At 45.9% G+C, this 25,277-nt stretch overlaps 1 long non-coding RNA gene across 1 annotated transcript in view; it reads right to left on the bottom strand.

Annotated features, from left to right (window-relative positions):
- Nucleotides 1-22,678, bottom strand: part of LOC116590370 — a 29,973-nt gene extending 7,295 nt beyond the window's left edge. The window contains exon 1 of the long non-coding RNA XR_004285567.1: nt 22,352-22,678. This is a non-coding gene — a long non-coding RNA (uncharacterized LOC116590370). The remainder of the gene's footprint in view (nt 1-22,351) is intronic.
- Nucleotides 22,679-25,277: the final 2,599 nt, after the last annotated feature.

Here is a 25,277-nt window from a genome sequence, read left to right as displayed (position 1 = left end):
TGGATTACTCAGGCCATTAAATGGTTGCCTTTGGCTCAGGTCATGATCCCAGCCAGGGTCCTGAGTCAGAGTCCGCCATCAGACTCTCAAATCAGCGAGGAATCTGTTTCTCACTCTCCCTCTGCCCCTCTCCCCACTTGTGCACTCTTTCTTGTTCTCTCTCCCTCTCTCCCAAATAAACAAATTAAATTAAATTTAAAAAAGAATAAAGACTAATAGTCCAAGAGAAAAATGCCCAAAGGATATGAACCAAGAGTTCACATGGGGCGCCTGGGTGGCTCAGAGGGTTGGACCTCTGCCTTCGGCTCAGGTCATGGTCTCAGAGTCCTGGGATTGATCCCTGCATCGGGCTCTCTGCTCAGCAGGGAGCCTGCTTCCTCCTCTCTCTCTGCCTGCCTCTCTCCATACTTGTGATCTCTCTCTCTGTGTGTCAAATAAATAAATAAAATCTAAAAAAAAAAAAAAGAGTTCATAGAAAAAGGAATTTAAGAAATGGCTTTTAAAACATACAACGTGATATTCCATTGCACATACAATAAATTTAATTGCAAAATAAGACTACATTGAGATATCGGGTTAAAGAAAAGGACACAGTAGATAATGACCGTTACATTGTTACACGAAGTTCAAAAACAGGCAAAACTAATTGAAGGTGTTAGAAGCTAGTGGCTGTCTTAAGCGGTAAGGAGCTGAAGATATGATGGGGGCTGCTGGAATTCTATTTCTTGATCTGGGTGCTATTATACAGATGAATTCACTTTGTGAACCTGAATGGAGCTGTACTTTTATGATTTCCACATATGTCTGCATGTATGTTAAATGTCAATGAAATTTACTTCAAAATACTACATTGAATATAACATTTTACTTATGAGTTTAGCCAAGATCAAATCATTTGATGATGCATTATGCTAATAAGGGTGAGGAAAAGGGGGCGCTCCTATGTATTGCTAATGGGAATACAGACTCACAAAGCTTTGACAGGAAGATGATTTATTAATATCTGTGGAAATTATCAATGCACGTGCCCTCTACCTAGTATTTGCACCTCTAGGAATTTACCTTATAGATAACACTTGCATCAATATGAAGATGAAATGCATTGCCACATTCCTGAGAGATCAAAAGATCGAAGGCTCCCTAAAAAGCCATCAACAGGGGATTAATTAAATAGTCCTTATAATGGAATCCTTACAACAAAATGCTCTACCATCATTAGCTCTAAGGAGGAAATTTTTTATGTACCAATATAGAATGATCTCCAAGGTGAATTTTTTTTTTTAGATTTTATTTGTTTTTTTTTTTAATATTTTTTATTTATTTATTTGACAGGCAGAGATCACAAGGTGGCAGAGAGGCAGGCAGAGAGAGAGAGAGGGAAGCAGGCTCCCCCTGAGCAGAGAGCCCGATGCGGAGCTCCATCCCAGGACCCTGAGATCATGACCTGAGCTGAAGGCAGAGGCTTAACCCACTGAGCCACCCAGGCGCCCCATCTATGTAATTTTATGTAATTTTTAAAAATGTTTTAAGAAACAACGTGTCTGCCGTAATACTTGTTGCAGACAAGATAGAGGCTAAAATCAGGGGACAAAACTTTGGGAAGAAGCACGTAGAAGCATCATTTCGGAATAGCTCCCCTAAGATATTTATCAATTACAAAGGGAAAAATAATATTATAATGGCAAAACCTGTCAACCACCACTTCATTAACATCACCAGGAGTAAGAGAACATCATGTACCCTCAGATACAATGCACTGGGAAGGATACAATATCTCTTCTGTAGTATTCTCCCTAGTAATGAGTGACCTCCATCCCATCAATGAGAAAGCACCACATAAAGTCAAACTGAGAGATTTTCTACAAAGTTACTGACCAATGTTCTTCAAAAGTGTCAAGGATGTGAAAGTCAAGGAAAAAATGAGGAACTGCTACAGATCAGAGAAGACTAGGGAATGATGTCAACCAAACAAGGTGTGAGATCCTAGAACAAGAAAAAGGGGCATTAGGAGGAAAACTGGTGAAACTCAAACCAAGTCTGTAGTTTCATTAGTAGTATTGTAAAGATGTTAATTTTCTGGACTTGATAATTGCCCTGCAGTTATAGAAGTAGTTAGCATTAGGGGAAGCTGAGTAAGAGAGATGCATTAATTCTTTTTTTTTTTTAATTTCTTTTCAGCGTAACAGTATTCATTGTTTTTGCACCACACCCAGTGCTCCATGCAATCGTGGCCTCTATAATACCCACCACCTGGTACCCCGACCTCCCACCCCCTGCCCCTTCAAAACCCTCAAATTGTTTTTCGGAGTCCATAGTCTCTCATGGTTCACCTCCCCTTCCAATTTCCCCCAACTCCCTTCTCCTCTCCATCTCCTCTTGTCCTCCATGCTACTTGTTATGCTCCACAAATAAGTGAAACCATATGATAATTGACTCTGCTTGACTTATTTCACTCAGCATAATCTCTTCCAGTCCCGTCCATGTTGCTACAAAAGTTGGGTATTCATCCTTTCTGATGGAGGCATAATACTCCATAGTATATATGGACCACATCTTCCTCATCCATTCGTCCGTTGGAGAGCATCTTGGTTCTTTCCACAGTTTGGCGACTGTGGCCATTGCTGCTATAAACATTGGGGTACAGATGGCCTTTCTTTTCACGACATCTCTATCTTTGGGGTAAATACCCAGTAGTGCAATGAGATGCATTAACTCTATTATTTGTACAACTTTTCTGTAAGTCTAAAATTCTTTAAAAATGGAATGAAGGAAGGAAGGAAATGGAATGGAATGGAAAAGAGAGGGAAGGAAGGAGGAGTACAAAGAAGGGAGATTGGGGAAACTGAACAGAAAAGGAAAAGACCTGGAAAAGCAGAATTCGACAGTGACTTAGGTACCTGTTGTTTGGTAAGCAATGTTCTAATTTCAGGAAATGACTCAGCCTGCTGGGAATTTTATTCAATTTTAGAGATAGAAATAGTTTTTTTTTAGCAAATGGTGCTGGAAAACTGGACATTCCCATTAGTGAATCTAGACACAGACCTTATATGCTTCACAAAAATTAAAGCAAAAATAGATCACAGACCTAAGTGTAAAATGCAAAACTATAAAATGGCTGGAAGGTAACACAGGGGAAACCTAGATGGCCCTGGGCGTGGTGACAACTTTGTCACAACACCAAAGCCATGATTCATATGAGAAATAACTGATCCACTGGACTCCATTAAAATTAAAATTTTCTGCTGTGCCAAAAACACTGTCCAGAGAATGAGAAGACAAGCCACGGCCTGAGAGAAAAGATTTGTAAAAGAAATATCTGACAGGGGCGCCTGGGTGGCTCAGTGGTTGGGCCGCTGCCTTCGGCTCAGGTCATGATCTCAGGGACCTGGGATCAAGCCCCACATCGGGCTCTCTGCTCAGCAGGGAGCCTGCTTCCTCCTCTCTCTCTGCCTGCCTCTCTGCCTGCTTGTGATCTCTCTCTGTCAAATAGATGAATGAAATCTTTAAAAAAAAAAAAAAGGAAAGAAATATCTGACAAATATCTCATAAATGTCTGATAAATGTATGTATGTCCAAAATATAAATGAACTCTTAAAACTCAAAAAGAAGAAAAGGAAAAGCCTCAGCAAAACCCCTCGCCAAGGAAGATACAGAGATGACCAAAAAGCATGTGGAACTATGTCCACATCATTTGCCATTAGGGAAATGCAGATTAAAACAAAAATAAGATACCACTGCACATCTCTTTAAATGGCTCAAATCTGGAACACTGACACCACCAAATGCTGGTGAGTATGCGGAGCAACAGGAACTCCCATTCATGGCTGGTGGGAATGCAAAATGGCAGAGCCACTGTTTGGTGCTTTTTTTTTTTTTTACAAAACTAAACATACCCTTCCCATAAGATCTAGCAATCATGCTCCTCAGTATTTATCTAAGTGAGTTGAAAGCATAACCATGCAAAACCTGCCCACAGATGTTTATAGCAGCTTTATTCTTTTTATAGTGTATTTTTTTTAAAAGATTTTATTTATTTATTTGACAGACAGAGATCACAAGTAGGCAGAGAGGCAGGCAGAGAGAGAGAGGAGGAAGCAGGCTCCCCGCTGAGCAAAGAGCCCGATGTGGGGCTCAATCCCAGAATCCTGGGATCATGACCTGAGCCAAAGGCAGAGGCTTTAACCCACTGAGCCACCCATGCGCCCCTGTTCTAGCTGCTAAAACTTGGAAGCCACCAAGATGTCCTTCAGTAAGTGAATGGATAAATAAACCATAGCGCACCCAGACAATGGAAGAGTATTATCCAGCACAAAAACGAAACAAGCTATCAAGCCATAAAAAAAAAAAAGACACAGCAGAGATTCAAATGCATATTACTAAGCAAAAGAAACCAATGTGAAAGGTCACACTACTGTGTGAGTTCAACGACATGACAGTCAGAAAAGGTAAAACAGGCTAGTAGAGACAGTAAAATGACTAGTGGTTGCCAGGGGTTAGGAAGGGAGAGGAATGACTAGGTAGAGCACAGAGGACTTTTAGGACAGTGAAGTTATTCTTTGACGATTCTATCATGGAAGATGCATGTCATTATACATTTGTCAAAATGTATAACATAGAAAGATGTACATTCTATAGTTCACAGCAAGAGTGAACTGTAATGTCAACTGTGCACTTTGGGGGATAACAATGTGTCAGTATAGGTTCATCAGCTGAAACAGATGTACCCTCTGGTGGGGAATGTGGGCAGAGGGGAGGCTGTGCATCTGTGTAGGCAGGGGAGGTATGGGAATGCTCTGTACTTTCTGCTCAAGTTTGCTATGAACCTATAACTCTAAAATATGAAATTAACTTAAAAAGAAAAAATGTTTGGGGCACCTGGGTGGCTCAGTGGGTTAAAGCCTCTGCCTTCGGCTCAGGTCATGATCCCAGGGTCCTGGGATCGAGCCCCACATCAGGCTCTCTGCTCAGCGGGGAGCCTGCTTCCTCCTCTCTCTCTGCCTGCCTCTCTGCCTACTTGTGATCTCTGTCTGTCAAATAAATAAGTTAAAAAAAAAAAAAGAAAAAATGTTTAATTTTTTTAAATAAAAAAACAAGACAAAACAAAAACAAAAAGTAAAAAAAAGAAAAAAGAAAAACATTTGCATGTAATACAGATTCTGATGGTTGGATGGGAGTCTTTTTTTTTTTTTCTTTAAAGATTTTATTTATTGATTTGTCAGAGAGAGAGCAGGAACAGGCAGGTAGAGTGGCAGCAGAGGCAGAGAGAGAAGAAAGCTCCCTGCTAAGCAAGGAGCCCGATGTGGGACTCGATCCCAGGACGCTGGGATCATAACCTGAGCCAAAGGCAGCTGCTTAACCAACTGAGCCACCCAGGAATCCCTGGATGGGAATCTTGATAGTTACGGCAGGAATCCCCACTTCATCCGGTAGACCAACTAAGAGATTATATGGAAATGTCCGCCAGTTCACTCCCGGGCCTCCTGGAGTGAGAATCTCATCAACATCATTGAGCCCAGGAGCTTGGAGTAATAAGAAAATTTTCACCAAGGAGAAATCTTATTTTAGAAAGGATCCTGGCTAAGGCGCCCAGGGCTGTGCAACACAAAACCATAAAACCGAGGTCCTTGGAGCATTTAACAAGATTTCCACCTGATTTCTACCTCACTGATTTCATTGAGATTTGTCCAGGAAACTGGTTTCTCCCAATCTGCTAAAAGGTTGAGATCTGCTAAAAGATTTAGAAATAATAATGTGGGAGGGCCTGGGTGGCTCAGTGGGTTAAAGCCTCTGCCTTTGGCTCAGGTCATGATCCCAGGGTCCTGGGATCAAGCCCCACATCGGACTACGAGCCTGCTTCCCCCCCACCTCTCTGCCTGCCGCTATGCCTACTTGTGATCTCTGTCTGTCAAATAAATAAATAAAATCTTAAAAAGAAAAAAAATAATAATGTGAATAGGAAATACTGGGTCAGCTTGTGCTGAGTCTCCTGTGCATATTAATTAACTCATCAATTTCCTTCCCAGAGATGGGAAAGATTGAGTGCTCAGAGGCAACACTTACAGGCCTTCCTGCCCCAAGAATGCCAAGAATTCACCTGTATCCTCTCCAACATGATTTGCCTCTGTGACTAACAGATCACTTCTCCAAGCTGCCTTTGGCTGCTGCCTCTGGCATTTTCCACTCTAAGTCTCCTCTGATGGATAGTCTGGTAGATTGCCAAAGGAGTGATTTACACTTACAGTTAAACCCAGGACCTTCTCACCTGCCTCCCCAGGCAAGCGGCCTTTATCTGCACTGCTTAGAACACCCTGGGGAAACATTAAGGCGAAATTGAGTACCTTCTCTTTATCTCTTACCTAATTTAAAATTAGTGTGTGCTCTAACTGTAAATCTCAGACTGAGCCAGTCTTAGCTAATTATGTTTTTGCCATTTCATTTTATGTGATAACAATAGTATCAGCTTTAAGCAGAATTTATAGTTTTCCAAGTGCTCTCCCGAGTGTGAGCGTATTTGATGCTCACCAAAACCCCATCAGGTAGCAAAAGAAGAGTTGCCATCCTCATCCGAGGAAAGAGAACCCCTGACCCAGAAGTCCAACAATCTCCCCTCCCCCCAAGGTCAAACATCAGTTTCTACCATCAAACAACTTGTGCAGGCCTTGTGTCTACTTTAAAATAAGTCGCTAACTATTTCAAAGATATGTAAAATACAGAAAATACAAAAGATAGCCCCGTATCTATCCCCCGGTTTTCACAACTGTTAACACACGTGCCTCTGATGCTTTTAGACAAGAAATAAAATGAAACAGGGATGCCTGGCTGGCTCAATCAGTAAAGCACGAGACACTTTTTTTTTTTTAATGAGCGTGTGATTCATCATCTTAGGGTTGTGAATTCAAGCCCCATGGCCCCATGTCGGATGCAGGTGTTGCAGGATTTCTGTCTTTACTGTCCACAGTTCTTGGTCATGCAGATTTGAAAAATGAAGAGGTAGACCAGATGAAAAGTGGTAGGCAATGAAGCAAAGTTTATTGAGCAACAGTATAAAGGTCCCGGAGAGGGAGGGGACCCAAAAGGGTTGCCCTTGGTGTATCCAAGTTTAGGGGTTTTTATGAGCTCTTTTGCAGAACTACCTTAAACAATCAGGGTGTGCTGAGTAGTGCCAAAGAGGGCACTACCGACTGAGCCAGCCAGGCACACCATGTCTTACTCTTCAAACAGTGCTGCAGTAACTATTTTTCTCATGCTTCCTTGTGACCATGCATGAGAATTTCCCTAGAGTATGTACCCAGAAGGAGGGTAACTGGATTGAAGGATATACATACCTTCGAATTTACTAGATGTTGCCAAATATTAGCGATTTATACTTAGAACAAGTGTCTAAAAATTCCTGTTTCACTTTATCTTCACCAACCCTTGGAATTATTACTCTATAATTATTATTATTAATTTTCCAATTTGGTGGGTGTGCTTGGTTGTCTTCATTGTTTTCACTGGAATACCCTCAGGACTCGTCAGTCTGGGCAACTTTCATAAGTCTACTGGCCATTGGAATGCCCTTTTCTACGAACTGTCTGGTTACGTCTTTTATTCAATTTTCAATTTTTAAAATCTTTTTCTTATTTATTTTACAAGTTCTTTTTCAAAAATTTTTATTAACATAGGATGTATGATTTGTTATTTTACAAGTTCTTAAGGAATTCTAGATACTAATTTCTCATTGTTGATAGGTTTTGTAAATATCTTCTCCCACTTTTTAATTTGATTTTAACTTAGTAGCTAACTTTTGCCTCCACTAAAGTTTCAAAGGTAAATGTTATTGAATATTTCTTTTTTTATTTGTGCTTTTTGGATCTTGTTTAAGAAATCATTCACTGTCAAGAGTCAGAAAGATATGTTCTTGTATATTTTTCTATTTTTTTCTAAAAGCTTAACACATTTTTGTTTTTAATTCTAAATGTAAATTACTTTAGGGTATGGTATGAGATTACAAACTTCTTTTATTTTATGTTCCTTATAAATGTTTTCATATAAATATTCCAACTGCCAAACACTCACAGACCAGTCACCCGTACGGATATATAGGATATATATGGATATATAGGTCAGTTTCTGGGATCTCTGTTTATTCTATTAGTCTATTTAATATCTCTATGGCTGTCCACGAAGTACTTATTACTACAGCTTTTTTTTAAGATTTTATTTTGTTTTATTTTTAAGATTTTATTTATTCAGTTAGCAGAGATCACAAGTAGGCAGAGAGGCAGGCATTTAGAGAGAGGGAAGCAGGCTCCCTGCTGAGCAGAGAGCCCGATGTGGGGCTCGATCCCAGGACCCTGAGATCAGACCTGAGCCGAAGGCAGAGGCTTTAATCCACTGAGCCACCCAGGTGCCCCTTAAGATTTTATTTCTAAGTAATCTCTCTACCTAACATGGAACTCAAACTCACAACTCCAAGATCAAGAGTCCCACGCTCCACCCACGGAGCCAGCTGGGTACCCCTCCTATAGCTTTATTATAAAACTTGATATTTTATAGGGAAGTCTCCCTCATTAATCTTTATAAGTCTCTTGGCTATTCTTGGCTGTCTTCATATAAAGTTTAACACCAGTTTGTTAAGGTCACACGAGAAAATTCCCAGGCTTTTTTAAATTATAATTGCAATAAATTTATAAATTAACTTCAGGTAAATTAACATTGTAATGTCATTGCCACATCCACCAACAGGCCATGTCTCTCCATTTACTCAGGTCTTCCTTTATAACCTTCACTAAAATTTTAGAATGTCCTCAGTGAGTGCCATCATTACTAGATTTATTCCTTGGTACCTAAAGGGTTTTCCTGTTATTCTGAGTAAGTTCACTTGTTATCTTTTTTTAAATTAGGCATTGCTTGGGAATGCGACTGATATTTTTGAATCGAGGAATTACTCACATACCATAAAATTCTTACCCTTTCTTTTTTTTTTTTTTTTTAAAGATTTTATTTATTTGACAGAGAGAGATCACAGGTAGGCAGAGAGGCAAGCAGAGAGAGAGGGAGGAGGAAGCAGGCTCCCTGCCCAGCAGAGAGCAAGATGCGGGACTCAATCCCAGGACCCTGAGATCATGACCTGAGCTGGAGGCAGAGGCTTAACCCACTGAGCCACCCAGGCAGCCCCTTACCCTTTTAAGGTATATACTTCAGTGGTTTCTACTATATTCTCAAGGTTGTGCAAACACTACCATCTAATTCCAGAACATCTCTGTCATCTGCAAAAACAAACCCCATAAACTTTAGCATAATGTTTTGAGCGTGCACTTGCACTGTAGCGTGGATCAATGCTTTGGTCATTTTTATGGTTCAGTAATATTCCACTACATGGAGCTATCACATTGGTTCATTCATTTATTGGCTGACGGACAGTAGATTGTTTTCACTTCAGGGTTATTATGAATAACTCTATCATGACCATTTGTTTTGGTTTGGTTTCTTAATTTCTTTTATTTTTAAATATTTTTCATCTATTCACTTTTGAGAGAGAGAGAGAATGAGCCTGGGGAGAGGCAGAGGGAGAATCAGATTCCCCACTGAGCTGAGAGCCCCTGGCGGGACTCGATCCCAGAATCCTGGGATCATGACCTAAACTGAAGGAAGGGGCTTAACCAACTGAGCCTCCCAGCCTTTTGTGATTAGTAATATTAAGAGTATTTCTGTGGGGATGCCTGGGTGGTTCAGCTCATGAAATGTCTGCCTTCAGCTCAGGTAATGATCCTGGGGTCCGCGGATCAACCATGGGACCAGGCTCCCCGCTCAGTGGAGAATGTTTCTCCACTGAGAATGTTTCTCTCCCTTCCTCTGCCCTTCCCCACTGCCAGCTCATGCTCACTCTTACTCTATCGCAAATAAACAAATAAAATCTTAAAAAAAAAAAAAAGGAGTATTTCTACCATCTTCTTTGTTGTTTTCTGTGTAGCTTGGTTTTTTCCCTTCTTTTTTTTTTTTTTCTTTCTAGTCTTCCCCTCGATTGATCTAGTTTCCCTCATTCCTCCTCTTTCCTCTGCTGGTCTGGAAATGAAACTTATAATTTCTATCATGTGAGCTGTTTTTAAAAAAAAATTTTTTTTAAAGATTTTATTTATTTATTTGACACTGAGAGAAGGAACACAGCAAGGGGAGTGGGAGAGGGAGAAGCAGACTCCCCCACTGAGCAGGGAGCCCGACCCAGAGTTCCAGATCATGACCTGAACTGAAGATAGATGCTTAAAGACTAAGCCACCCAGGTGCCCCTAAAATTTATTTATTTAAGTAAGCTCCAGCAGGGAACCCAACATGGGGCTTGAACTCACTACCCTGAGATCAAGTCCTAAGCTGAGATCAAGAGTTCGAGGCTTACAGGACGAAGCCACCCAGGCACCCCTTTACTCCTTCATTTAAAGAACTTACCAAAATTTAGGTATATTTATTTTTAGACTTTACTGCTTGTCCCACTCTCTCTGTGTGTGAGCTCCTGCATACTGTCCGGCATATACCAGGTACCCCATAAACATCTGTTGAACAAATCGTTGAAAAAAGTGCAGCGGGGGCAGCTGGCTCAAGCTCAGTCAGTAGAGTGTGGGGCTCTCAATCTCAGGGTTGTAAGGTCAAGCCCCACGTTGAGTGCAGAGATTACTTACTAAAATTTTTTAAAAAAGAAAGAGAAAAATGTAGCAATGTTTAGTATTTGTCCTCGAGTCCTTTTTTTTTTCTTTGCCTACAAACAGAACAGTTCAAGGTTTGCTAGACATTATAACTATAACCACCTCCTTTACAAAAAAGTTTTTAATTATAGGGCCCCCTGGGTGGCTCAGTCATTAGGCATCTGCCTGATCCTGGGACGGAGCCCAGCATTGGGCTCCCTACTCGGTGGGAAGCCTGCTTCTCCCTCTCCCACTCCCCCTGCTAGTGTTCCCTCTCTCACTGTGTCTCTCTGTGTCAAATAAATGAATGAAATCTTTAAAAAAAATAAGCTTTTAATTATAAAATGCATATAATATGAAATGTACCATCTTAATGTTTTAAGTGTACAGTTGAGTGACACGAAACATATTTGCATTGTTGTGCTACTATATCCGCCACCCATCCATAGAACGCTTTCATCTCACAAAACTGTAACTCAGTACCCATTAAACAGGAATTGTTCACACCCCTCTCCCAGCCCCTGGCAACCACCATTTTAGTTTCTGATTCCATGAATTTGACTATTTAGGGTACCTCATATGAGTAGAATCAACCAGTATTTGTCTTTTTGTGACTGGATGGTGATCAATGAAAAATATTAATTTTTAAATGTTTCCAATACCTGCATATTTTGAAATGTGAAAATGGAAGAGGAAACAAACAAAAAATATCCCCAGCCTTATGCAGGAAATATCCTGCTCCCTGTGTTGTCTGAAAGTGAACGGCACAGATGTCTATGTGTCTGTCAAAGGTTGGACCTGCAGGGCACTGGCCTGTGAGTAATGAAGCAAGAATTTCAGCCTGAGTGAAGCCCTTACCAGCTTCCGCTGGACTGGCAGGGTTGGGGGGAGGGAAACTCACATGATTATGTGGCCTGATAGGGGATATTAAGGAAGCGAGCAAGTGAGAAGGGGTCAAAAATATTTCACTTCCCTCTTTACTATTAAAAGGAAAATGGTTGGTTGGGGTGCCTGGGTGGCTCAGTGGGTTAAAGCCTCTGCCTTCAGCTCGGGTCATGGTCCCAAGGTCCTGGGATCGAGCCCTGCATCAGGCTTTCTGCTCTGTGGAGAGCCTGCTTTCTCCTCTCTCTCTGCCTGCCTCTCTGCCTACTTGTGATCTCTGTCTGTCAAATAAATAAATAAAATCTTTTTAAAAAAATAATAATAAATAAAAGGAAAATGGTTGGGACGCCTGCGTGGCTTAGTTGGTTAAGCTGCTGCTTTCAGCTCAGGTCATGATCCCAGGATCCTGGGATTGAGTCCCGTGTGGGGCTCCTTGCTCAGCAGGGAGCCTGCTTCTCTCTCTGCCTCTGCCTGCTTGTGCTTTCTCTCTCTCTGACAAATAAATAAATACATAAAATCTTAAAAAAAAAAAAAGGAAAATGGTTGATGATGAATGGCCTTGGTGACACTGACACAAAGGAGAGGAAGGCTTCAGCTGGACGTGATTCAGCCTTTCTACAGGGGTCAATGCTACTCCACTGCATGCAGAACCCAAGCCCTACTTTCGAGGGACATAGAATGCCCAGATTTCTCTGTGAACATTTGCAATCTTGTTGGCAAGTATGTCATTAAAAAAAGAAAATCTGGGGCACCTTGGTGGCTCAGTGGGTTAAAGCTTCTGCCTCCGGCTCAGGTCATGATCTCAGGGTCCTGAGATCGAGCCCCACATAGGCCTCTCTACTCAGCAGGGAGCCTGCTTCCCTCTCTCTCTGCCTACTTGTGATCTCTGTCTGTCAAATAAATAAAATCTTAAAAAAAGAAAAAAAATCTGTGAGCCTTCCAGTTCACACTTCTGTGTCCCATGTGGCTCCCTGGCCACCAGCATGGAAATCCTAGATTCACCCTAGATTCATGGAGGGTTTGCTCTTTTCTCGTCCATTTGGCTGCTTTCTGGAGCAGGGGAGCCTCGGCTTATCCGCCTACACAAGTGAGGATTCCCGCAGGTGGTTCTGCGTGGGCGCACCCTGGGTGTAATCAGTCAGGCCGGGGTTTGGGGGGCGGCCTGTGAAGAGTGTGTGAGAGAGAAGGGTGAGACTTCACATTCTTCAGTTCAGGAAGGACAAGCTGTGTGTTGTTAGGTGACCAAGGGTCAGACCTGCCAAGGTGGGGCGGTGGGAGGGAAGGGGAAGGCTAGGAATGTCCCTGTGGAAATGAAGATTTCTGCGTGATGGCCCTCTGGGAGTCTCCCTGAGGCCAGGCTGACCCTCTCCTCCCTAGTTTAGTTAGCCAGGACAGAGGAATCAGGGCGAGGACAGAGAGATGGGCCCGGGACTAGTTAGCTCTAGGGCTCCGTCCAGTGCAGGTAGAGTTGGCTTTGGCACCAAAGCCCGACCCACCTCCAGCATTCTACACCCCCACCCCCCATTCTACCCCTCCTCCAGCACTCTGCCGCAGCGGAGCGGAGTCCCCGAGCCCAACCACGCGGCAGCAGAGAGGAAAGGCAGCGAGCTGCTGCGGCGCAGGCCTCCTGGAGCTGTTGCCATGGCCACAGGGGACTTTTGATGTGAAGCGCAGTGACCACCCCCGCACCACCAACTTCCCTTCTCCACTTGTCCTCTGGATGACGTCACGGACGTCCGTGGCCCTGACAGGCCACCTGTAGGCTGGTCTCGGCTTTAAAGCAGCTGTTCTCCCCTGGTCACCGCAGACGTGGCCACTGTGTCTGCTCCCGGAGCACAGCGCGACTCTGGACCTGCCTGCCCCCCCCCCCCCGACGGCGCGGCCACCGCTTGGGACAAGACAGATTGCCCGAGAGAGGCAAGTATTCACGGGAAGCCTCACAAAATACCTTCCTCAAACCCTAACCCCTTCCGCCGCACCCCACATCCCGCCCCGGCTCTGCAGTTCTTGGTGGAGAAGCGACGAGCCCAAGGCAGGGTGGCAAGGGGCTTTTCTTCGAGAAAGAAGTGGAGCCAGCTGTCCTCCTTCCTGGCCGCGGCGACCCGTGCTAGGTAAAACCCCGACCAGGGTCCTCCGTGCCATCCTCCCCCGCAGGGCAAGGGCGCGGGACTGGAGGAACAGCCAACTCGAACTGAGATTCGCGAGACTGAGCTGCTTCGGAGGGCCGGGGAAGGGGGGCGGTAGGGCCCAGCACCTGCCAAAGGTGCCTTGCCCGCTGATAAATTCACGAGGTGGGTGGAAAGGCGGTGAGAGCGCCTGGGAAGCGGGAGGCAGCTCCGCAGCCCCACAGCTGAGGACTCCTACCGGGTGCTCCGGTCCACTGGAGTTCCGGGGGAGTGGGGTGTTCTCACCCACCAGCCAGACAACGCAGACGCAGGGCTTGCGGTTTGTCCCGCTGGGTCAGAGGCGCCCGCTGGGCGACTGGCTGCACCAGCCTTGGGAGTGCGCACTCTCCGGACCCAGCCTCCCCAAGCCCACCACAGCAACCTGGTCTCCGCTCTGCTCGCCCTTCAGAGCCCAGGTGCAGCAGACCTGTTGCATGTAGAAAAGCGTTGGGGCTTGGTGTTCCAGGCTTTCCTTACCAGCCTGGCCCGCCAACAGATCTGTGCACCAGGAGTCCCGGGAGTCAGCCTGCGGACACCCAGGCAACCCAGCGGCCGAAGAGAAAACGTGGGGGGAGTGCCGGCAGGCCACTGGATAATCAACCCAGTGCAAGGGGCTCTTTCTACATGCCGCGACTGTGGCAAATAATTACACAATTCGGGGAAGGGAAGGGAGAGGCTGGGAGATTAAGTCCCGGAGGGAACCCAGTTTGCCACGAAAGCACTTCTTTTGTAGACACGTCCTAGACTCGCCTCTACCCCGGCAAAGGGTGCCTGCTCTTCGGATCCTGACCTTGGGGGGGGGGGTGTCCAGAAACCTGCAGCTGGAGGTCCCCAGAGCCCCTCCATGGTGAATCCGAGGTTCCAGCGTCAGCACTAAAGGCTGGACAGCGCCTGGACCGTACTGCGTCCGACTCCGCCAGCGCTTCATTCCTCAACCCTCAAGCGGTGGAAGCCAGGAGGTGAGGCAGGGTTCGCCCAGGGGGTGGGAGGTGGGGGAGGGAAACACCTCTTCCCCATTTTCCCAGGAGCGTAGGTGTCGGATTCTAGGAGGGAATTCCATCTTCCTATTCGCTGGAATACCTTGGCGCAAAGTGCCGAGGAGAGAACAGGCGCGCCTGAAAAAGGTGAGTTTAGGGGCAAGCTGGACAGTGGATGTGCCAGGAGCACCAGGTACTGCTGTGCTGTAAAATATCGTCACATCCAAGCCGTGTTCTCGCTCGCTGCCGCCCACCCCCACTTCTTCCTTCTCTTCCTCTCTCCCTGCAACCTCCCAGCGCCCTAACGCGGATGAAGGAAGGGATGGAGCGAGAAGACACTGAGGCTGAGGTAAGAAGCACATTTTATCTGGGTCAGGATATCTGGGTGTAGGTGAAATCTGTCCAAAATGAACATCAAGGTCCTCAATTTTAGCCAACGGAGCCTAGAGTGTGCCCTTTACAGGAGGAGCAGAATGACTCTTTTGCCAGAGAGGAAAAAAGCCCGGAGGGGAAGACGTTATCACAAAAGGGCTAACGGAGGTGGGGGAGGAGGAGAGGGGACAGGACCCTGGTGCTACAGTGTGGTTACCAGGCAACCAGCCCCAGCCTTCTGTTGCCTTGGTTACCGTGAGTGGAGGGGTTTTGGCCACTGATTATCTGTGAACACCTTGATTCTTTAAATTATCTGCTAGGGAGCCCCTGCCTTCCCTGGGCTGGATGGGAGTCACAACCAGTCCTGCAAAATCCCAGGGGCTTAAAAGGAAATCTTAGAAGGTGAATTTTTCCTTTTAAGTCAAGGTTCATTGCGAGGCACCCACCTGCCACCACGGCAACCCTTACCACTTTGCCCCTCCCCTTTCACTGAGGTGATCATATCCTACTCTGCCCTTTCTCTGGGATTTGCAATTAGGGCTTTTTTCTTCCTTTTTTCATCTAGTCCCTTAGACTGACCGGCTGATCTTCTTCCCCCCTCTTTTTTAACCGTTAAATGAGAAAAACATATTCGTTCTTCGTGGATGAACGGCAGGAAGCCAGGGAAATTCTCCAAAGGTGGTACAGAGAGTTTCTCCTTGGTTTGGTAGTGCCTCCTTCCTCCCTAAACAACCCCCGCCATGGGAAGAGGGCTGAATTCTAGATCACCCCCTCTTCTCTGCTCTCCCCATAGACCACACAGCACAGGTCGGTAGAAATGCTCCTTCCTTAGCAAACTGCCCCTGGCATCACCTGCCTTTGATTCCCCAAGATTCTCTCTTCATTTCCTCTCCAGTCTGCCTTCATAGCAAATGCGGCTCTCAAGGCTTCTAATCCTCTAATCTTCCTTTCCCTTGATTGAGGAACACTGACTCCATTTTTCACCTGTCGGCCTTAGCACCTGCGTTCATTTGTGTAGTATCTGTGGGGAATCATTTTACCCATCATTTCCCAAGGCATTTGTAACAGTCTCAGAATGACTTCAAGGGACATCACTAGTAAGTCAATAGGCTTGTGTTCTGTGCACTATGTCACCTGGACTACTTTTCCTTAAGGACCATGAACTTTCCCTTTCCAAAATGAAATCCTGCTTTACACCGAGCTCTGACTTAAAACAGGGAAATCTCTGTTTCAGGCAATAACTGTCATATCATTTGTGATGCTCTGCAACCGTAAGCACATATTTCTTTTTTTTTGTCGTCTTTTCCTTCACACATTGCTAATGTTAAAAAAAATTAATCATTATAACTTCAATCTAAGTTGAAGGTAAAAATTACCCTCCATTAACTGGCTAGTTTTGGAGAGATTCACATTAAAATTCTTTTCCTTCATATGTTACTATAGAAACTTCTTTTTAATACAGACCAGACAGCTGGTCTGCTTTTTGTACTTTTCTTCCCAAAGAAGTGCCTCCTTTAGGAATTCTCTGGGGCACCCATCATTGATCACATCAATAATGTCCCAAAGCCCCATAGCAACAGGGTTTTGTTTTGTTTTTAATTATTATTCCTTTTCTGCTCATTTTCTTTATGGACAAAAGATCTACTTTTAAGAAAAGAACTGAGATCTTATTGGCCAGAAAAGGAGAAACGTTATTTCATTGGTTAGTTTGTATTGCCTTGTCAACCAATCAGAGGATGCCATTTATCCTTTTCTGACTAGCTGAGTGAACAGGATGCCCAGAGTGTTTCAATCTGCCTTAGTTTCATCCAGTAGCAAAGGACGGAACTCAAGAGTTCTAGGACCCAGGAATGTTGACTAATCCAGATTACATTTTACATGCAAGAGCGAATTTTGCTACCTAGTTATTTAGTTTTCTTTTTCTTTTTCTTTGTAAGATTATTTATTTATTTATTTTTGACAGAGAGAGATAGAGCAAGAGAGGGAGTCGGAGAGGGAGAAGCAGACTTCCCGCGTAGCAGGGAGCCGGATGCGGAGCTTGATCCCAAGAGCCCAGGATCATGACCTGAGCCAAAGGTGCACACTTAGCAACTGAGTCATCTAGGCGCCCCTATTTGTACTTTTCTTGTACAACAACAACAACAAAAATTCGTTGTTCTATGGATTCTTCTTTTCATTTAAAAACATATCTTGGGGGCGTCTGGGTGGCTCAGTGGGTTAAAGCCTCTGCCTTCGGCTCAGGTCATGATCCCGGGGTCCTAGGATCTCTGCTCAGCAGGGAGCCTGCTTCCCTTCCTCTCTCTCTGCCTGCTTCTCTGCCTACTTGTGATCTCTGTCTGTCAAATAAATAAATAAAATCTTAAAAATATATATCTTGATCATCTTCCCAAGTCAGTGCAGACTCTTGGTTTCAGCATATAAGGTCCAGGGACCTGGCTCCTGGATGGCTCAGCTGGTTAAGTGTCTGCCTTTGGCTCAGGTCATGATCCCAGGGGCCTGGGATCGAGTCCAGCATCGGGCAACCTGCTTGGTGGGAAGCCTGCTTTCTCCCTCTCCCATTCCCCCTACTTGTGTTCCCTCTCTCGCTGTGTCTTTCTCTGTCAAATAAATAATCAAAATCTTAAAAAAAAAAAAAAAAAGAAGAAGAAGAAGAAAAAAGAAAAGCCCAGGGAAGTTTTGCCATTTCTCCTGAAAGTTCAGAATTGGTTCCTACCCGTAGGGATTCAGTGAAAACTTTGGGAGGTTAAGAGGGGGAGGCTAGAAGACATAAGAGCTGTGTTACGTCTGATGAACATGTATTTCAGCTTTTGGATTCATTCTGTCCAACATTGGTGTCCCTGGTAGCGCTGTTTTCTACTTTAATTCTTCATAGCTACTCCTTTGGCTTGCATTTTCAGTGACAAGTGAAACATCTAGATAGGTGGAGATGAGGACTTTCCAGTTCAGTGTAAGGGCAGAAACATCACTTCCCAGGAAGACTTGTGGCAGGCAGGATGGTGATCCCTAAAACGAGATTATCCTAACCCCTGGTGGCACTGGAGTTGGGCGTTTTGTTTTGTTTTGTTTTTTGTTTTTTGTTTTTTCCTCCTTGCACCAAATAGTCCTATTTGGGGATTCTGCCCTTATCCTACACTTCTGTAAAAGAAAGGGGCATTAAAATTCCTCCCTTTCAGGACAGAAACTCTGACAACAGTTTGGAAGAAGGTTTAGTGTGAACACAGACTTGGTCAGTCTTTTCTTGGTTCTTGCCTGGAAGGAATGCTTGGAGTGGACAGGTGCCTGATCATGATGGGGTTCTCAAGGGCCACCTCCCTTAATGGCCACATCTATGCCAGGGTTTCTGTGGTACCATGACCTCTCCAGCACTGGACTGTAAGCCTTTCAACATTAGGGGCTATCTCTTGTACACTTTTGAGTCCCTGGAACTTAGGCATGCTTAAAATGGGGGCCCAACAAATGTTTGAATTGAATCCTATAGGCTAACACCAAGAGAAGTACCTTGACTTCCTCTTTATGACAATGGCAGCTCCAGCCCTGGGCCCTCCCCCATTGCTTCCTTCCAAAAGCTTCACAAAAGATAAATGAAGGTTCAGTTCATCGTTACCATGGTTACATGGAGTGGCCACACTGAGGATCCCTATCACCCATTACTGTCAGAAGGAAAAAGAGAGGAGGGGTTTGGGGATCATTGTCATGGAGGAAACCATGGAAACAAGCATTGCCAAGGGGATGGCTCTAAATTCAGAGGAAAGAAACTAGAAGTGGGAGAGGGAGGTGGTGGGCTCAAGGGCAGGTCATGTTTTCAAGGTACTTTTCTCTGAGACTGCAATGGCCTCCTTTGCTATTTGCATCTTAAAAAAAAATAATGTATTTTTTATTTTATTATTCTTTTAAGTAAGCTCTATGCCCAACATGGGGTGTTGATGATCCAGAGATCAAGAATTGCATGTTCCATGGACCGAGCCAGCCAGGTGCCCCTCTTCACCCAACCCAGAAAGAGCCCAGAGTTAAAGAATTTAAGAAAACTGGGGCTCATGTCCATTTTCATTGGTTCTGACAGGAAAGAGCTAATGAAAATGAATCTATTATATTCACACCTCATGATCAAATTCTGTCTCTGAATCCTGCCTCTTTGCTAAGCAGTTTCATGAGCCAGGCTCTGTGGTAGGCACTGGACTACAATAATGAGCAAAAGAGCCCGTGCTCTCATAGGGTGGGCCAAACAGCTGGAAGGCATTGGGCTTCAGAGCTGGGCACTGCCAGTCTTCTTCATGTCCCCCTTCTGTGCCTCCCAGCAAGCCCTGCCCTACTCTGGATGGAGATAACAAACCAAGGTTGGAGAGCTGGGCTACAAGGGGAGAGTTCGCAATCAAAAAGAGAAAGAATTAAAAGCAGCACCAATAGGGGAGGGTAATTATCCTTCAACTACTGGAGAAATAAAATTACGCCGTGCTCTCTGAGCCACCAGGATATTGTGCCTTTTGCCAATTAAGAAGCAGATATGTCCTGCTAGGGCAATTAGATGGTGGACTAGAGGGAGGGGTAGGGGTGGAGGGGGGTGGGGGGGGTGGGGGGGTGGGGAGCGGGACTGACAGGACTTGCTTCTCCTCCATGGTTACCTGGGCTGGGGCAATTCCCTGGGGAGCCCAGCACTGGGCCTTGGGTAAGAGGGACCCTGGGGCTGGGAAGCCACCCTCCCCCTGCTCACAACCGGTTCCCTTTTTCCTTTCCTTCCCATTCGGCTTGCCCCAACACCCTCATCCCTCCTCTTCATTCTGGGCTATGGCTCAGTCAGCACTGAGGGAATTTTCACCAGGGACCATGACCGTGGAGTTGCAGGGATTGGGGAGAGGGGGACCTGGTAGAGAAGGGTCACCATGACCAGGAATCCTTCCTTTTTCTTCATCCCCATGATAATGCCCTGCTTTATGATTAATGAAGAAAGGTAGAGAAATGAACTACCTGCCTGCCTCCCTTTAAAAATAAGATCTCATTAATAAAGTATGTTCATTACAGAAAAGGAAACACTCCGGAGGCAAGAACAAGACAAGAAGTCATCCCTCTCCCTCCCCTTTCTGAGCAGAGGCTGCGGAGGCTTCGGACGTCGGGGAGGAGGGCTGGGAGGCGACAGACTGGGCGGTGGGCAGTGGAAGGGTGGAGGGGAGCAGCGCTGGCCCCCCAGGAGCGCGCGGGCTGACTGCACAAGCAGGAGGGAGTCACCTGCGGGAGAGGTCGGGGTGCGGGCGTGGACCGGCTCGCCCCATCTGGAAGACTAGTGATTTTGTTGTTGTCTCACTGAGTCCAACAACAAGTCCCAGTCTGCCGCATGGTGCCGGCCACCGCAGCGGGGTGTGGGCAGGGCCGCGCACCCCTTTCTGGCTCTCCTTCCAAATGTTCTTCTTGTGCTTTCTCTGTGTCCTGGAAAACACCTCCGGGAGCCACCCTGCACACCTCAAGCAGACGCTTCCAGAAACAAGGGCAGATTACAGCGTGAGCTGAGATGCGTGGGGGGTCGGGTGCGGGGATGGGGTGGCTGTCCTCCCGAGCGCTGGGAGGAGGACCACTGAGGACCCCGGGAGACGATCCTTCTCATCACTCACGAACTCACCCAACCACGGTAGGGTTGTGTTGGCTGGAGAGAACTCCGGGCGGACGCGCAGACCCTACTTCGTGCCCCCAGCAGAGACCACGCCGCCCCGCCCCCTTCCGCCCCGCCCCCTCCCCTCCCCCCCGGCGCACGTGAACCCTTTCGGCTGCCTACCCCTGGGCGGAGAGCGGACTCCTCTGGGTGCAACGTCTTAGCCCCAGAATCTGTCTCAGCGCTGCGGGGTCCAGAGGCATTACCAAGGGGAAAACCGGGGTAGGGCAGTTCTGCGTGGAGCGCTGCTCGTCTCCCCGCCCGCCGCGTCCGCCCCGCGGTGACCGCAGCAGTCATCACACAAACCACTTCCCAGTCCCTCAGCCTGGCTCTGCGTGTGGGGCAGCTTGCCCTAAGGCGGTCGCCGAGTCCCTGGTGATGAGACCTTAAGCGGGGACACATTCTTCAAGCGACAATCCCAAATGCCCTCTCGGGACCTTTCCAAGTATATTCCCATCCTTCCTCACCCACCCGGCAGGCACAAGGCGCCCTGGGACGCTCCGGCCAAGGAAGGGAAGGTTTGGTCAGCAGCCTCGGGAGGCAAAAAGGCTGGAAAAATCCTAACACTAAAGCACCTTGCCACCTTCAGTTGGGTTGGGATTTGGACTCCTTTGGGGAACGCTAAAAATGCAACCATTAGTTGAGCTCACCCTGCTTCCACCGCTTGCCAGCTGTGTGACTTTGGCAAAGAACTTAACCTCTCTAAAGGAATCAGCCCCTCGCTCCCACCAGAAGCTGCTGCTGTCACTGCTTCAGCCCCTCTGGCATCAGCTCCTCCAAACCCGCTCACTTCTCCCCCATTTCCTGCCTCTTAAATTTCTCTTTATTCCTGACCCTGCCTGAAACCAGTGGGCAACCGGTCCTATTAGAAATCTCATTCACACTTGAGAAGGCTGCAAATTGGCGTCACTCAGTGGGGGTCTGCCCTTCCTTGGGGGCCGGGCTGGGGAAGGAGAGGGGAAGGAAGTCAGATCTCTCCCGGACAGCCCTCAGCCTCCAGGCCTGGTGTGAAGACAGAAGGAGGAGAGGCCCCGCCTCAGGAAAACTAACATCTGGGGAGCAAAGTGGGGTGCGCTGCTGGGTTGAGAGATGGGTAGGGGAGCCCTTGCTGGTATGTAGCAGAATGTAGACAGGGGGAGCTAGGAGGCACTCCCTGAAGTCAGACACCCCAGTTCTAATCCTGGCTCCACCATTCACTGGCTGTGTGACTTCGAGCCAGTCACTTCACATCTCGGAGCCTCAGAGCCTCACTTATGAGATGGACTTGATCACAACTACCATGCTTAGGTTGTTAATGATAATTTAGCGAGAGAAGAGTCGTCCTACAGAACGGCATAGGTAAATACTCAGTAGTAGACTCTTTGTCTCCTCTTTCATGGTTTTTCTCTTCCCCGACCTGGGCAGCCACAGGTCCCCTTTCCTGAAGTAGGAACACGTGAGAACTACCATCTCCCTCATATGGTCTCCCCAGTGGGGTAGTTTTATCCCATTCAGATGTTTAACTTTCCCTTCCCCAGATCAGTATCTTGTCCATTTCAGGAGGCTCCATATATATTGAAAAAATGAATATAGGTCATAGATTCCCCCCTCCCTCCCCACCACCACCCTGTTTTGTTTTGTTAAGTAGAAATCAAGGATCAGAGAAGGTGTGTGACTTACCTCTAGGTCGTTCAGCAAAACAGACAGCTCACTACTTCTTCATGTAACTTCCAAGGTGTCTCAGAACATAAAAGGGTTGGTGATCCAAGGTTCAGGACATCTGGGTCCCCTTTCCTTAACTGCACGGACCCCCTATTTCGGGGACCAGCAGCCAGCCCCGTTTCCAGCGAGCACATCTGGTTCCCCGGATGAGCAGGGACGCAGCGCCCTCTTCCGGGCTCTATAGGTAGCTGCGCTTTAGCGGAGATTCTCTGTCTTGGCCACACACTGGAATCCCTAAGGGATTCCTTACAAAAATCTGCAGGGGCGCCTGGGTGGCTCAGTGGGTTAAAGCCTTTCTGCCTTCGGCTTGGGTCATGATCCCACTCCCCGGGATCTCTGCTTGGCGGAGAGCCTGCTTCCCGCACTGTCTGCTTCTCTGCCTACTTGTGATCTCTCAAATTTATTTATTTTTTTAAACCAGTGAACCATTTTTTTAAAGATTTTATTTATTTATTTGAGAGAGAGAGTGAGAATGAGAGATAGAGAGCATGAGAAGGGGGAGGGTCAGAGGGAAAAGCAGACTCCCTGCTGAGCAGGGATCGGGATGGGGGATTCGCTCCTGGGTCTCCAGGATCATAACCTGAGCCGAAGGCAGTCGGCAGTCGCTTAACCAACTGAGACACCCAGGCACCACCCCCCATCAAATTTAAAACAAAAAATTTGCATGATCAGTTCTCTCTCTAGAACAGTTAAATTAGAACTTTGGGGGTGTGACCAAGCATTGGTATTTCTTAAAGCTCTGCGGGAGATTCCAATGTTCAGCCGAGACTGAAGACCACAAATGTAAGGGTTAACTTTTCTTTAAGATTTTATTTATTTATTTGAAAGACAGAGAGAGAGAGAGAGAGAGAGCGCCAGCAGGCACAAGGAGAAGGAGAGGGAGAAGCAGTCTCCCTGCTGAGCAGAGCCCAATCCCGGAACTCTGGGATCATGACCTGAGCTGAAGGCAGATGCTTAACCCACTGAGCTACCCTGGCACCCCAAGGGTTAATTTTATAGGTGAAGAAATTTCCTAGTCTAGAATGGAACCAGCAACCGCGGAGGATACAATTCCCCTGAATCATTCCCACCCACGACTTTTTCATTAAAAAAAAAAAAAAAAAAAATCTGGGACGCCTGGGTGGCTCAGTTGGTTAAGCAGCTGCCTTCGGCTCAGGTCATGATCCCGGTGTCCTAGGATCGAGTCCCACATCGGGCTCCTTGCTCCGCGGGGAGCCTGCTTCTCCCTCTGACTATGCCTGCCACTCTGTCTGCCTGTGCTCACTCTCGCTCTCTCTCTGACTAAATAAATAAAATCTTAAAAAAAAAAAAATCGATCACGTGAGTCTTAACCCGTGTTTAAGAATCCCAGAAGTTCTCGGAAGGTATGAAGGTACCCTGAATGTCTTGGTGACAGGCTGTGTTTGGGCAAGTCCAAAGTCATTGTTGGATCAAGAGTGCTATCCAGAGGGAATCTGCTTGAATAAAACGAGCAAATTATTTTCATTTGGTTCCCAGAGTTTCGTCAGGTTCATATGCTCCGAACAAGGACTCTGAAACTTGAACATGAACACAAAAGCCGTCGGTCAGCTCATTAAAACGGGTTGCTGGGCCCAACCCTCTGGATTTCTGCTTCAGTAGGTCTAACCAGTCCCCAGAACCACACTTAGAGAACGACTGGTCTGAAAAATGACCAGACTGACACCCCCTTTCAAGTCTGCACCTGGCCCAGCAGCACGTCAATCCTACAGCATCCTAAATAGTCCTCAGAACAGGTACACAGGCAGGCATAATGATGCTTTGACCGTGGCAATGATGATTTATAAATGCAACGCCCATCAAGTCCTATGTCTCAAATGCTGCAGGATTGGGAAGGTGGAGGCGGAAGGGGGGGAAAGAGGTTCGGTCCATAGTGACAGGACTGGGGTTAATGGGCTTTCTCCCACCAAGCCCAGCTCAAAGGAGTTCTGCTATATAGAAGCTGCAGCCTCGGGCTTTTTATTTTTCTGATATTTTCACTCCAAGAATGGGAGGGTGAGGTCCCTAAGGTGGGTCTGGGGATATTGCCATTCGGTGTCAAGATGCCAGCATTAGGCCATCTGTGTTGTCTATCTGGGGACTTTCAACTTCTTTGCTTGATTTTATATATATATATATATATATATATATATATATATTTGCTTGATTAATAGATATAAAATATAAATATATATTCACATATTACATTGTTTATAATAGAATATATTTTATATTATATTTTATAGGAATATACCTTTATAATTATTAATTTTATATATTTACTTATATATACTATATATATGTGTGTGCATATATATAAAATTTATATATAAATATATGTGTAAATTATGTATATATAAATTATATATATATATACATATATATATATATAAATTTTATTTTTTTTAAGTGATCTCTACACCCAGCATGGGGCTTGAACTCACAACCCCAAGATCAAGAGTTGCATGTTCCACTGACTGAGTCAGTCAGCTTCCCCTGCTTGATAATATATATATATATATAAATATTTATTTATTTTTGAGAGAGAGAGTGCTCAAGTGGGAGCAAGGGAGACGGAAAGAGAGAATCTTTTTTTAAAAAACGGTTTTATTTATTTATTTTTTTGACACAGAGAGAGAGAGATCACAAGTAGGGAGAGAGGGAGGCAGAGAGAGGGGAGGAAGCAGGCTCTCTGCCGAGCAGAGAGCCCAATGAGGGGCTAGGATCTTGAGCTGAAGGCCGAGGTTTAACTCCCTGAGCCACCCATGTGCCCCAGAAAGAGAGAATCTTAAGCAGGCTCCAGGCCTAGCATGACTCATCTCACAACCCTGAGATCATGACCTGAGTCAAAACTGAGAGTTGATTCTCAACCGACTGAGCCACCCAG

Source organism: Mustela erminea, chromosome 5, assembly GCF_009829155.1.
Source record: "Mustela erminea isolate mMusErm1 chromosome 5, mMusErm1.Pri, whole genome shotgun sequence".
In the NCBI taxonomy this organism is placed as follows: domain Eukaryota; kingdom Metazoa; phylum Chordata; class Mammalia; order Carnivora; family Mustelidae; genus Mustela; species Mustela erminea.
This window is presented reverse-complemented; position numbering and strand designations above follow the sequence as displayed.